Source organism: Carcharodon carcharias, chromosome 8, assembly GCF_017639515.1.
Source record: "Carcharodon carcharias isolate sCarCar2 chromosome 8, sCarCar2.pri, whole genome shotgun sequence".
In the NCBI taxonomy this organism is placed as follows: domain Eukaryota; kingdom Metazoa; phylum Chordata; class Chondrichthyes; order Lamniformes; family Lamnidae; genus Carcharodon; species Carcharodon carcharias.
Window position 1 is genome coordinate 9,575,270 of NC_054474.1, and position 14,987 is coordinate 9,590,256.

A 14,987-nucleotide genomic window follows, 5' to 3' on the forward strand; every position below is an offset into this window, starting at 1 on the left:
AACATCCCAAGACATTATACAGAAGCATGGTGAAACAAAATTTGACACACAACCACCCAGCAAGGCTTCTGTGAATGTTTTAATAGGGATGTTTAACTGCACTCAGTGTGCTATATAGATGCAAGTTGTTGTTGTACAGAGCGAATTCAATGGCCATCCTCGGCATCTCATCTAACAGATTTACTGGCATTTGAATTTAAAAATTCAGCCTGACTCCCCTTCTTCCCTCTCCTGTTCTCCAGTATTTGCACCCTTTGCCACAATGAGCGGTATGCCTGTATCCTCTCAACCGTGCCACTTACTGTGTTTTAATTATACAGTACATGAGTTAATGACAGATCAGAGGGTAAATACTCTATGAAATAACGAAATGCCTTTTATTTGCAAATGTACTTGTGAATGTGAAATGTAAAATAAAAGGACAGTGATAGCACCCTGCCATTAAAGATGTGCACTTGAGAACAGAGGTTTGTATTCACGCCTGCCAAACGTAGATGAAGTACTAATTTTATGGCATTATCTCTCCTTTATTTTCTAAACACCTTTGCATGGGCTGTGGACAATACTGGTGGGCCACAGTGTATAATGGTCACTGAGTGACTTCCTAGGCAACTCCGAGGATGTCAAACATTAACCCTGTAATGCGGTCTGGCGTCACATGTCGACCAGATGAAGTTGGCAAATGACATTAACGAATTTGTTGGGCCATGGCGGCATTTGAACTCTCAGCCTCTGAGTTGTTAGTTCTGTACCATCACCACTATCTTCGCAGAGGAGTATTTTCAGTAGTGAGTCAGTTACCCAATGTGAAACCTATTGGGAACTGTATGGGTGAGAAGGGGAAGAGCAATTTATCCAATTCTGTTGCACAATACTTAACGGTGACCCTTATCAGGTACGGTTCTGAAGGAGATGGAGAAATTTCAATTGTGATATTATTGGAGTTTGGTTTATCATTTATACCATTTATGACTTGAGAAGCGCAGATTTATTTCTCTGTAAGGCCTATTATAATTATCTTTGCGGGGCCTCATAGTGTTGCTCCGCAGATGTTTCTTTATCATTTTCAGGCCCACTGCTGATTTTGATATATTTATCCCCCACATCGTCCTTGTCACATTCTTGTTCAACCTTCCTGGAGTTTTTGATGCTAAAATATAATCTGCCAACATCTAATTCGGACAAAAAAAAGCCATGCAAGCCAGCAGCATCTCATAATTTGTATTGATGTAAAGTGTATTTTGGCTTTACATCAAATAACTGGATGACTCGAATGCGAAGCCACCAAGATCAAATGTAAGTGAGTGGAGTGAGAGGACCTTGGAGAAGTAATGTTATCTCCAATCTGTGGAAAAAATAATTTTAAATCTCCATTTTTTTGCATCAGCAGGGAGCTGACTGTATTGTAAACGCATACTTTGAGTGGGTCTGATGTGCTATCAGCAGCATAATTTTGATCTTTCCTCAATCAGTAGAGAGTGGCCTGAAGTCACTATCCATGGTATAATGTTGCATTTTATGTCATTACAACAACCTCTATGTCACCTTTTTAACATAGTGAAAAGTTCCAAGGCACTTGACAGACAAAGGAATCATTAGGACAGCTGACCAAATGCTTGATCAGAGAGTTTGCAAGATGAGAGAAATGGAGAGGTTAAGAGTGGGAATTTGAGAGCTCAGGGCCCAGGCAGTTGGAGGCACAGCTGCAAATGGTGGGGCAACAGAAGTTGAGGATGCACAGGATGCTTGAATTGAAGGAAGACTGAGATCCCAAAGCATTATTGTGCTTGAGATTTTGCAGACATAGGGAGGGGTGAGGCCATGGAGGGATTTGCACTCTCAGATGAGAATTTTAAAATTCTAGCGTTGTGGACCGTGAGCCAATGTAGGTCAAAGAGCCTAGGAGTGAGTCTAGGGACTTGGTGCGAGTTGGGCACAGACAGCAGAGTTTTGGATGAAATCAAGTTTATTGAGAGTGTCAGATGGGAGACCAGAATAGCCACATCTAGAGGCAATAAAAATAGGTATGAGTGTTTCAACAACACACAAGCTCAGGTAGGAATGTTGATGGAGAATGTCATGAAGGTAGTAGTAGCCAGATTTAGTGATGGAGCAGATATGGGGTCAGAAGTACGGCATATAATTGTTGAGAGTGTAAGTCATTTCACTCTTGTTACCTAAATGTTATGGCTGGCAGGCAAGCATGCTTCATTTTATAATTTGATGCAATATAGCGGCATAAACAAAGTGTGACAGTCCCATGGTAGAGTGAGCATTTATCTGAGATGACATTGAACAGATTGGTAATAGCTACTCATTTATGCCATGCCCTACACTATGCTTGGTCTGAGGTGCGCAAATTTCTTTCATTTTTCAAGTTGATCTGTTTAAGCCACTATGTTGCTTTAGTAGATGACCACACCATGAACAGTACCCATTTTATAATTTCCTTGCAGGCCAGTGGATTTTCCCTGCTTTTGTTGACAGAAAATCAAGACATACAAATTTCTCAGGTGCATTATTGCTTAGGAATCTTCAGCTCCTGGAACTAATGAAGTCCCAATCTAATGGCAAAAAAGTTCACTTTAAACTTTGCAAGGAGTCTTGCTGTGCTCAACATAGAATAGATTTCCTTCAAAAAGAAGCTGGATTTTATGTTAATCTTTGTTGGTCTTCTGTATCATTATTCTGACCTACTTGTCTGAAAGATTAATTAAGGAAAGAATTGAAATTCTAATGACTCTTCTTGGGTCTTCTGCACACAGCCTTGTTCTAATGAAATGGATTGATTGGTTTTTTTTTGCTTTGATGAAGATAGCAGTCTTCCTCCCCTGAGTGTGCAGACCTGTTTATACATTTTTTTCTGCATGGACTAATGAATGAGATATAGTAATCAACTAGAATCTTTCTTTTCTGACCTGTTTGATCTGAGTAAATTACCATTCTGAATAGCTACTGTGCATTAGTTTAATTAAAAAGAGGAAAGGAAGGGAAAAAAGGCTCAGTGGGGCCAGATTAGACTCTCGTTAATACTGGTACTGAAAAAATTTTTGAGGGTTCTTTTTTGATCTTCGGTAAATTGCATATCATCTGTTTCTAAAATGCTGTCCATACACAAAGATAAATTCTCTTTGAATTAGATGAAAGGATGCCTTTCCTTTTGTTGCCCTTGGTCTTTCTATGTCCGGGCATATTTAATCCTAAAAAGAGCATCTACAAATTACTGGCCCAGATCTCTAATGTTCTCTTTCGTTCAGGCGAGGTTGAAAAAAAAAAAGGAAAGTTTATATATAGTAGCTTATCCAGTCTCTCTCAAATGTCTTGAGCTTTGCATGCATTGAATTATGTTGGTGAAGTGGTTGTTTCTGCGTGGGCAAGTGCAGCAACAATCTTGTACAGCCAGAAGTCAGATTGATTTAACCTCTGAGGATGCAGTTGTGCATTGTAGTGCCAACCCAGATTTTGTGTTAAATGCGAGAATCGAACCCTCACCTCCTTTTGCATCAGTAGCATGGCTGGTACATAATTGAACCACACTGACATACCAGAAATATGCAGACACTGTTGCCCTAAACAAACAAACATGGAAGAAATATATTTCATGTTCCAGATCACTTTGTGGATCACTGCTCTGCTCACTGGTGGTTCTTAGACCAGGATGCCCAGTGTTCAATCCACAGGCCTGTGCTAAATTAATATACTCAACCAGGATATCAACCAAGCGACAGCAGTCACCTTCGGTGACCCTCACTACGATATCCCAGTTCCCCACATTGAACGGTGTCATGTAAGGATGTTGAGCGAGGGCGGGATTTTGGTTGGCTGCAATTTGTCTGTCAACACGTAGTTTAGGCTCAAATGTCGGGAATGGCCACTCAGGCAAGATATCAGAGATCGGGTAGTGTTCAAAGAGCTGCATCCTGGCAAGAGTCAGGAATTTTAAGAAAGGAAGAAAGTTAGAACAAAAAGGAGAAAACGGAACTGCTATAGAAGCTGCTTTTTAAAAAGTCTTTTTGAGGTTTCTGGCATTTTCAACAGCCTTAGCAACAGTAGTAACTAAACCCAGCATTAGCCAAAGTGGCGGCAGACTGACTCTGTCATTTGTTCTGAAATAACACACATCTCTCTTTTTGGGAGTCTTGAATTTCAGAATCTTCCAATCTTGATTAAAGCAGTTCTGACTTGTATTTCCTGTTGCTTGAACATGGAGTGACCTGGTCAGGGGCCATAGGGAAGGTCACATTCCAGAATTTCCTGTTGCCTTTGTTGAAGGGAAGCTTGTCGGAAGGAAGCATTCAGCGGCAAAGTAAAGCAAAACCCCACATTAATATAATTCCGCTTCAAGTTCTCAAAGCCCTTCTTATCTTTATTTAAGTTCAATCATCTGTACTAAATTCAAATGAGGCGAATAACTAATTAATCTTTTCTATTTTTGGATGCACTTGTGTTAGAAATGCTGGCCAGGACACCAGGCAAAATCTCTGCTCTTCTTCAAATAGTGTTATGGGATCTTTTGCACCCACCTGAACAGGCAGATATTTAACATTTCAGAAGACTGCAGTTCCACAGTGAAGGGGTTAGTGTACCAAAGTATTAACTTTCATTATAGCTCAAGTTCCAGAGTAAGGCTTGAATGACTTGGAGATGAGTCCTGTCCACCAAGCCAAACTCTCAAAGGTCAAGTGAGCTTAAAATAGATGAAGTGATGGTTAATATACAAAAATGATAGAGACCATTGGGACTGCCCAAATAACTTTCCAATTGACATGCAATGGAAAGTGTAAAGTTTAAGAGCTTTGTGGACGTCAACAGAACCACAAAATTGATTGACATAAGGATGTACTATTGTGAGACTTCTAGAGTAGTGCAGATCTGACAGGTTCAAGTTACCTGCCATTTCCTTGTTGTGTTCTCACTTTCTTCAATCACCAGCATTCAAAAATTATTTATAATTTCAAAGCGAACAGAATCACAAGCTCTTTAAAAACATTAAAAGTAATGAATGCTTAGGGTTTGAAAAATTTTCCTAGATATCCGAACTCAATTGATATATTTGCTGTTAGATACACAATGGAAGCGGGTTACAAACAGTTGGAGACCAGTGAGTTGAGAACTGGTATATGTATTAATTAACTTCAAAATGCCTTAGATCAGAGTTGTTTTTCATTGACAAAAATATACAAGTAGGGAAATAAGAGTTTCTGTCCCTTAAGTCACATGCAGTGGGAGGCGATGGCATAATGGTATTGTCACTGGATGAGTAATCCAGAGTAATCTGAAGATCCAAGTTCGAATCCCACCAAATTGTGGAATTTGAATTCAATAAAAATATGGAAGTAAGGGAAGGATACTTACTTGGTCAATCTACCTGGTTGACTTTTAAATGCCCTCTGAAATGGCCCAAAAAGCCACTCATTTGTATCAAAGCACTATAAAGTCTGAAAAAAGGAATGAAACCAGACGTTTCCAGACCAGGCATCGACCTAGGCACCGGAAACGACAATGGCAAACTCAACCCTGCAATCTGGGGATCTAACATCTGGGGGCCCGTGCCAAAATTTGGAGAGCTGTCTCACAGACTAGTCGATCAACAACCTGACATAGTAATCTTCACAGAATCATAGCTTACAGATAATGTCCCAGACACCACCATCAGCATCCCAGCAGAGGTGGTGGCACAGTGATATACAGTCAGGAAGGAATTGCCCTGGGAGTTCTCAACGTTGACTCCGATGAAGTCTCATGGCATCAGGTCAAACATGGGGAATGAAACCACCTGCTGATTACTTTGTACTACCCTCCCTCAACTGAATCAGTGGTCCATGTTGAACAATATTTGGAGGAAGCACCTGAGGGTGGCAAGGGCTCAGAATGTACTCTGGGTGGGGACTTCAGTGTCCATCACCAATAGTGGCTCGGTAACATCACTACTGACTGAGCTCGTGGAGTTCTAAAGGACATAGCTGCTAGACTGGGTCTGCTGAAGGTGGTGCGGGTACCAACCAGAAGGGAAAACATACTTGACCTCGCCCTCACCAACCTACCTTCCACAGATGCATCTGTCCATGGCAGTATCGATAGGAGTGACCACCACACAGTCGTGTGGAGATGAAGTCCTGCCTTCACATTGAGGATACCTATCATCGTGTTGTGTGGGACTACCCCCGTGCTAAATGGGTTAGATTAGAAACAGATCTAACAATGCAAGACTGGGCAGCCATGAGGCGCTGTGTGCCATCCAGCAACAGCAGAATTTTATTCGAACACAATCTGTGACCTCATGGCCCGGCACATCCCCCACTCTACCATTACCATCAAACCAGGGGATCAGCCCAGTTCAATGAAGAGTGCAGGTGGGCATACCAGGAGAGCACTAGGCATACCTTAAAATGAGGTGTCAACCTGGTGAAGCTATAACTAGGGCTACTTGTGTGATAAACAGACAGAGCTAAGCGATCCCACAGCCAACGGATCAGAAATAAGCTTTGCAGTCCTGCCACATCCAGTCATGAAAGGTAGCGGACAATTAAGCAACACCCCAGAGAAGGAGGCTCCACAAATACCCCCATCCTCAATGATGGGGGAGTTCAGCACATCAGTGCAAATGATAAGGCTGAAGGACTTGCTGCAATCTTCAGCCAGAAGCGCTGAATGGATGATCCATCCCAGCCTCCTCTGGAGGTTCCCCAGCAGCACAGGTGCCAGTCTTCAGCTAATTCAATTCACTCCATGTGATATCAAGAAATGGCTGAAGGCACTGAATATTGCAAAGGCTATGCGCCCTGACAATATTCCAGCAATAGTGCTGAAGACTTGTACTCCAGAACTTGCCACGCCCCTAGCCAAGCTGCACCGGTACAGCTACAACACTGGCACCTACCCAGCTATGTGGAAAATTGCCCAGGTATGTCCTGTACACAACAAGCAGAACAAATCCAACCCGGCCAATTACTGCCCCATCAGTCTACTCTCCATCATCAGTAAGGAAGTGGAAGGGGTCATCAACAGTGCTATCAAGCGGCATGTGCTTAGCAATAACCTGCTGGCTGATGCCCCAGTTTGGGTTCCGCCAGGGTCACTCAGCTCCTGACCTCATTAAAGCCTTGGTTCAAACATGGACAAAAGAGCTGAACTCCCGAGGTGAGGCAAGAGTGAGTGCCCTTGACATCGAGGCCACACTTGACCAAGTGTGGCATCAAGGAGCCTGAGCAAAATTGGAGTCAATGGGAATTGGGGGGAAAACGTGCTGAATGTGAAATGTGGAACTTGCTACAGCAGGGAATAGCCGCGGTGAATATTATTGATCAGGTTAGAGGCTAGGAATCCTGTGATAAGTAACCCAGCTCCTGACTCCCCAAAGTCTGTCCACCATCTCCGAGGCCTGAGGCACAAGTCGAGTGCGGTGGAATACTCCCCACTTGTGCAGCTCCCACAACACTCAAGAAGCTTGACACCATCCAGGGCAAAGCAGCCCGCTTGATTGCCACCATACCCACAAACATTCACTCCCTCCACCACCAACACATAGTAGCAGCAGTGTGTACCGTCTACAAGATGCACTGCAGAAATCACCAAAGCTGCATAGGTAGCACCTTCCAAACCCATGACCATTTAGAAGGACAAGAGCAGTAGATAAATGGGAACACCACCACCTGGAAGTTCTCCAAGTCACTCACCATCCTGACTTAGATATATATCGCTGTTCCTTCAGTGCCACCGGGTCAAAATCCTGGAACTCCCTACCTAACAGCATTGTGGGTGTACCTCCACAACATGGACTGCAGAGATTCAAGAAGGCAGTTCACCACTACCTTCTCAAGGACAACTAGGGATGGGTAATAAATGCTGGCCCAGCCAGCGAAGTCCACATCACGTGAATGAATTAAGAAAAATACTGCAACTGGACTGTGTTTTTTTTATTTTTTTTAAATAATGCTGATTATTTAATTTTTCAAAAGATCTGCCCAAATAGTTATTTTTCCATTTGCAGTTAATAAAATAAACCTAGAATTTAAAATAAAAGCCACTATCGGTAGTGATGACCCAAAACAACCAGGTTGTCATGAAAACCATCTAATTCACTAAAGCCCTTTTAAGGAAGGAAATTTACCTTCCTTACCTGGTCTAACCTATGTATGACTTCAGACCCACAGCAATCTGGTTGACTACTTAAATGCCTTTTGAAATGGTCTAGCAAGCCATTTGTATTGAAAAAAGCAGCTCACCGCACCCTTCTTGAGCATAATTAGTGTTGGGCAATAAATGCTAACCTTCCCAGCAATGAGTCGATTAGCTCAGTTGGTTTGGTGGCTTAGATTGTGATGCAGAATGATGCCAGTGCTGTGGGTTCAATCCCCGTACTGGCTGAATAATTCATGGAGCATGCCTCCTCACCTTGCCCCATACGTGCATTGTTCCTCAAGTTATACATAACCAATTATCCTGTAATGGAGGGAGATGCCTATGGCCAATTATCCAGCAACTCAAAAGTCCCAGGAATGAATGTAAAAAATTTGCCACATGTCACAATGTAACTTACAACTTTTCAAAATTTTTTGCATGCTTTAGAAATTTGGCCATTCTAGGATCTGAATGACCCCTTGTGTAGAACCATAAACAATAAGGTGACCTAGGTCAGCGATGTTCATAATTAAATCTATTGTCCAGCCTACCTCGCTGTAACATACTAAGTGAATTGATGTGTTGAGGTTATTTTCTGGCTGTGGCCTTGAATTTGTTTTCCCTGTGCAAGATTATCTGTCTGAAGGTATTTTGCTGTAAAATGCATCATATGGTATGATGGTATCATATGGTAGTGCCCTACCATCCATTCTTAATTAGCACATTCGTTTAGATAATATCACCAACTTTAACACCTATGTGTTCTTTTGTCCTGTTATTTATGACATCTTTTGATGATCTGCTTCTATCACTGCTTTTGCCTACAACCACACCACCCCCCTCCACTTCTCTCTCTCTCTCTCTCTCTCTCTCTTCCGCCCCCCCCCCCCCCCCCCCCCCCCCCCCCCCCGCCCGCCCCCAACACCTTAAACCAGCTTATATTTCAACTCTTTCTTGGACTCGAACTCAAGTTCTGTCGAAGGGTCATGAGGACTTGAAACGTCAACTCTTTTCTTCTCCGCCGATGCTGCCAGATCTGCTGAGTTTTTCCAGGTAATTCTGTTTTGGTATGATTGAAGCATTCTTTGTAAACAAAAAAGCAGGTGGATCCAAATGAAATGCATTCCCAATGCAATCATAAAGTGTCATTGTGCCAAACCACTTCAGATGCGGGCATACTGTTTAAACATATATTCCTGATTCAGAATACTGGGTGCTTCCTGTAATTTATGGCTTCTTATCTTGCACATTGAAGATTTAGTCTGACACCTCCTGAGATCCCTTGGTGCTTTTCAGCACTTACGCATTCCGTCGGTTGAAAGAGAGTATTCCTATATAGACTTTGCTAGTCAATTTCTTGTGGTGATGCAGACTCCAGGTCAAACAGAAGTTAGAGGGCAAGGGAAGGGAGGAAAATGCAAAGAGGTGAGTGGATGCTGTAGATCCGGAAATTATCAGCCGGTTTGTCAAGGAAAGCTGAACACCACCGCAATAGGAGACTCCCTCGACTGAGAGGTGGAGAGATGGAAAATTAGCTCACTTGCCAAGTTGGGAAGTGGTGGGAGAAAAGGCATGTTGTATTCTCAATTTAAATTGCGCGCTTTTCACCATTCCAAATGCATCTAATTTTTTAAAACTTTTTATTCCTGAAGATTTATCCCAACGTTTGGAGGTAAGGGAGATGGTGAAGGAGGGGGGTAGTTCTGGGAACTATCTTACTGGAAGGGAACTTGGGAATCTACCAGTAGTGGCTGGCGGGGCGAGATGTGTGAGAAACTCCAGAGATGGGAGTTGGAATGGTAGGGGAAGTGGGACCAAAGCTCTTAGTTGAGGGTTGGAAGACAGTCAGAATTCACACTTAACGTAGAGGGAGAAGAAAGAGCCTCTGTAGTAGGAAGGATTAATGTGCATGTAAAGGGAGGTAAGACTGCTTTAGTGTGGTAGGGTTGAGAAATTACTTAAGCCCAGGAGGATGGGTTCAGAGAAATAAGCCCAGTGTGTGGAAGGGCCAAATCTATGAAGTTAAAGGCTTCTTGATGTGAGGAGGGGGTTTCCAGGGCATCATTTTTTTTTTTCTATTTTGTACAGTACTAAATTCAAAAACATTAATGCAGGTTCTGATTTTTAAGCCCTAATTCATCAAAAATAGCTCAAATGCTATACAAACTGTGGGCAGAAAGTATTTACAGATGCTCATAAATGTTAGTGAAAAACAAACAATTGTCAGCAGCAGCAAAACTAATAGTCAAGATGACAAGCGGAAAGTTCAGATACTGAATGGTTGTGCTTTGGACCTCATTAAGATTCTGCAGGTGATGGGAAAGCAAACTGCTGAAACTGAATGAGAAATCAGCATTTTATTAATCACGTAGGGTTAAACTTGTGGCCTGTATTCATAGCACAGATGGTTGCTGATTATTTTTTTCTGTTGTTCTGGAAATGCCATCTCTCAGTGGGATTTCATTCCAAAGACACTGGTTGATGTCTAGTACTTGCCTAATGGCCATTCCTGACTTGAACCTTGGAAATGAACTTTGGCAAACTTCAACATTGGATGAGGGCACTGTGGGAGGAGGAAACCTCACAACAGACATCCACTTATCTGCATTTTCCAGCAGGACTCATGAGATAGTGAACTACAGCAAGAACCCTGCCCCAGGTTTTTTTTTCATTTCACTTTAGCTTGTCTGTAGTCCAAGAACTCTGAGGCCAATTATAATGTCCCTACCAGCATCCTGTCTGATGGGATCAGCTAATTAAGCACATACTGTTTTTTTTAAGCATGCAAGATAAGCAGAGGCATTGAGAAACAAAAAGCAAGGAAGTTGTGCTGAACCTTTATGAATCACTGGTAAGGCCACAGCTGGAGTATTGTGTCCAATTCTAGACTCCACAATTTATAAAGGATGTCAAAGCCTTAGAGAGGGTGCCCAGAGGATTTAGTAGAATGGAACCAGGGATGAGGGACTTGAGTTATGTGGAGAGACTGCAGAAGCTGGGGTTGTTTTCCTCAAGCAGAGAAGGTTAAAGGGAAATTTAATAGGCTTGTTCAAAATCATTGTGTTTTGATAAAAGTAAATGAGAATTATTTTCAGCTTCCAGTGGCATCAGGGTTGGTACCGAAAGGTTGTTACAGTAATTGATAAGTCAGCCAGAAATGAGACTAGCATTTTTTTATGCAGCCGGTTGTGATCTGTGATGCACTGCCAGAAACAATGGTGAAAGATTCAATTATAATTTTCAAATACAAATTGGATAAATATTTAAAAGGGAAACATGTGCAAGGCTGTGGGGAAAGGGCAAGGAAGTGGGACTAATTAGATAACTCTTTCAAAGAGCCAGCAAGGGCATTGTGAGGAAAATGCTGCCCTCCTCCTGCGCTGTATCATGCTATGAATCTGAGACTGAAGCTGTTCTATATGGCTCAACATTGAGCCATGGCTGACCCTTCAGGGGTACAATGTAGCATTCTCCCCCGTCCGATTTAGAAGTTTTAGAGCAAGGGTGGGGAGCCTTTTTCTTATCACGGCTCGTACACACATAGACAAAATCAGTCGCAGACCCCGCCGCGCGCGCACACACCCCAAATTAATTTAGTTTTTTTTTAGAGAGAATACAGAAAAGTTCAAGTCACCCACTGGTTTAATGCGATGGCTGAGTTTGCATTTCCTTAACGAGCCTGGTTATGCCTGTATTGTTACATATTATTATAGTAATTTAGCTGACAATTCTATCCAAAGCAAATTCTTAACGATGGCGATGAATGCTATTTTGAAGGCGCTACTGTCATAGGTCTATATTTTTAGAAATCTTACTCAGGCCGTATGAAATTAAATAACTGGCCGAATGCGGCCCACAGGCGGTAGGTTCCCCACCCCTGCTTTAGAGTTTAAGTTCTACTTCAATGTCTTGCACAAAATCTAAGCTAACTCTTTCATTGCAGTACTGAGGGATGCTGCACTTTGAGATGCAGTCTTTCGAATGAGACATGTAACTGAGGCCCCATCTGCTCCCTCCGATATATTGTACATCATGTACATAAAAGATCCTATGATTTTTTTTTTTTGGCAAAAGATTGAGCTTCCTCTGATGTCCTAGCCATATTTATCTCTTAGCTAACATCAATAAAAAAACAGATTATCTGGTCATTATGACATGCCAATTTGTGGGACCTTGCTGTATGCAAATTGGCTGCCATGTTTCCTACATGAATAACAACTTGTGTTCATACAGTGCCTTAATGCAGTCCATGTCTCAAGGCGCTTCACAGGAGTGTTATTAAACAAACTTTGACACCAAGCTATGTAAGAGGGTAAAGACAGATGACCAAAAACTTGATGAAAGAGGTAGGTTTTAAGGAGACAGATTAAAGTATCAACACAGCGACAACACTTCAAAAGGCTTTAGTTGATTACAAAGCTCTTTGGGGCATCGAGGTTGTGTAAGACTCCACATAAATACAAGATTGCCTTTCTTCACGTCACACCTTTAGGACCTTAAACTAGGTCCTTTCAGATTCATAAAATAAACATTAGAGCTCACAATTCCTAAAAGACATTAAATGAGATAAAGCTGAAATACCTGACACCTGGCTTTTATGACTGGATAAAACTGTAGCCTAGCTAGTGGTTGCATAAAAATGTATTCAGGATTTTCTTTCTTGGTTATATACTTTTTGTGCAGTGAAGCAAGATGAAAAACTGAACTGCATTGTAGTGCTGCAAATAAATGCATTGTCCAGAGTCTCTTTCCATAATTGTGCTGCTTGTAATACAAGTGCAGGCTCAGTCTTGCATGGCTGAATGCCCATTTGTCCTTGGGCCTTCTCTGGAAAAATGTTTGCTTCTATATTTATATATATATATATATATATATATATCTATATATATATATATATAAATGATGAAGTGTGATTTAGTTCCTGATGAAGCTCATTCAATTCTCCTTCAGTGATGTGCAGTGAACTGAATCTTCAGTATTGAACCAAACATAATACAATAGTTGAATATGTCAACTTTATGAAACAGCATTAAGCATCTTGTGTTGGATTTGAACGAAAATTACTGGGGTCAGCCAGTTTTGGGGTTGGAGTGTGGTCATCAAATTTAGAATATTTTTAAAGTGGTGTTTAAAAATTAATGTTTTTTTAATTTTGTGAGACACTATATAGATGGTTGATATCAGTTCATTGATTCAACTTTTAGCTTCACTTGGTCTTTTGAACCTGTATGGGTGAAGGCAATTAGAAATAGTAATTTGCTGGTCTAGAACTTGAGAATTGCTGAAAAAAGAGACATGTCTAAGCTTTTTGTCTTGCACTCATCAGGACATTTGCAAGGATACCAATATAAAGAGGAAAACAACAATTTATACTATATGTATGGTTGGTAAGTGGTGTTGCCATGGAGAATGCACCACTGATGGTGACTGACAGTTAACTGCCAAGCATTGTTTGAAATTTAAACCAAGCAGCTTGACCCTGATTGGTCATGGCGCTGCCCTGAGGAATGAGTCAGCGAATGGCTGTCACTTATTTTGTTTAATTGAAACAGGTACATTATATGTACATGTTCTTTCTGTCTGCAAGTATTATTATGTGTAACTTCCAGAACCTGCAAATGCACCACATTGCGAGCTGGACTGACAATATTAAATTGGTTGTCAATGTAATTCTTAGCACATTGAAAATTGTCCATTTACGGAATCACATCTAATGTTGGACATTTTTGAGTTTTGCAAGTACCTTGCCTGTTGCCTACGGTAGCTGGGACATGCTATATGATCAGCCAGTCTGTGGGACGTACAGCCTAGCATCACACTGGCATTGAAATTCATATACCACCTTACTCATTTGTTTAATAGGCAGAACATCTTTTTAATGGCAGAATCCTGTTAGTGGCGAAAACCATTCATGTTGCTACTACATGACTTGTTGCTCAAATTTTTGAGATGCCTTGCCCTTCCAGGGTAATCTGAGCACTTTTCAGGGCCGAAAGTGACGTTAGGCCTGTTCATTAGTTTGCGCGATATATAGTAAATAACAGTAGCAACACAGGAACAGATCATTCTTATCAATTAATATCTGATGAATTACCTAATGAAAAAGCAGAATACTGCAGATGCTAGAAATTTGAAATAAAAATAAAATGCTGGAAATACTCAGCAGGTTATGGTTGTACCTGTGGAGAGAAACAGAGTTAATATTTCAGGCCTGTGACCTTTCAATAGTACTCATTGCATTTAAAAAGTACTTGGGTATACTCTTGAAGTGTCATAACCTACAAGGCTACAGACCAGGAACTGGAAATTAGGACTAGTTTGGATAACTCTTTCAGCCAGAACAGAAATGATAGGTCGAATGACCTGCTGTGTCGTAAATTTCAATGATTCTATCTGGCGCCTTGCTGTGTGTAAATTGGATACCATGTTTCCCTGCATTACAACAGTAACTGAACTTCAAAAGGGCTTAATTGGTTTAAGGGGGATGTGAGGAAAAGCTTTTATACCCAGAGGGTGGTGACGGTCTGGAATGCGCTGCCTGAGAGGGTGGTGGAGGTGGGTTGCCTCACATCCTTTAAAAAGTACCTGGATGAGCACTTGACATGTCATAACATTCAAGGCTATGGGCCAAATGCCGGTAAACGGGGTTAGGTGGGTAGGTCAGGTGTTTCTCACGGGTCGGTGCAGACTCAATGGGCCGAAGGGCCTCTTTTGCACTGAGATTCTGTGAATTAGCCATGATGTGCTTTCTCTCATCCCCGGGTTGTGAAAGGCGCTACATTAATGTAAATTCCTTTTCTCTTGGAGCATTTTATTATGCTGACAGCACTATATGAGTATAAGCTGTTGTTTCACCAGAGCATCAG

The 14,987-nt window shown here is 41.6% G+C and overlaps 1 protein-coding gene across 2 annotated transcripts in view; it reads left to right on the forward strand.

Moving 5' to 3' along the window:
* The window catches only part of LOC121280875 (protein diaphanous homolog 1-like), a 342,942-nt gene that overhangs the window by 222,516 nt on the left and 105,439 nt on the right, over positions 1-14,987 (forward strand). The gene's annotated exons all lie outside the window — the stretch shown is intronic.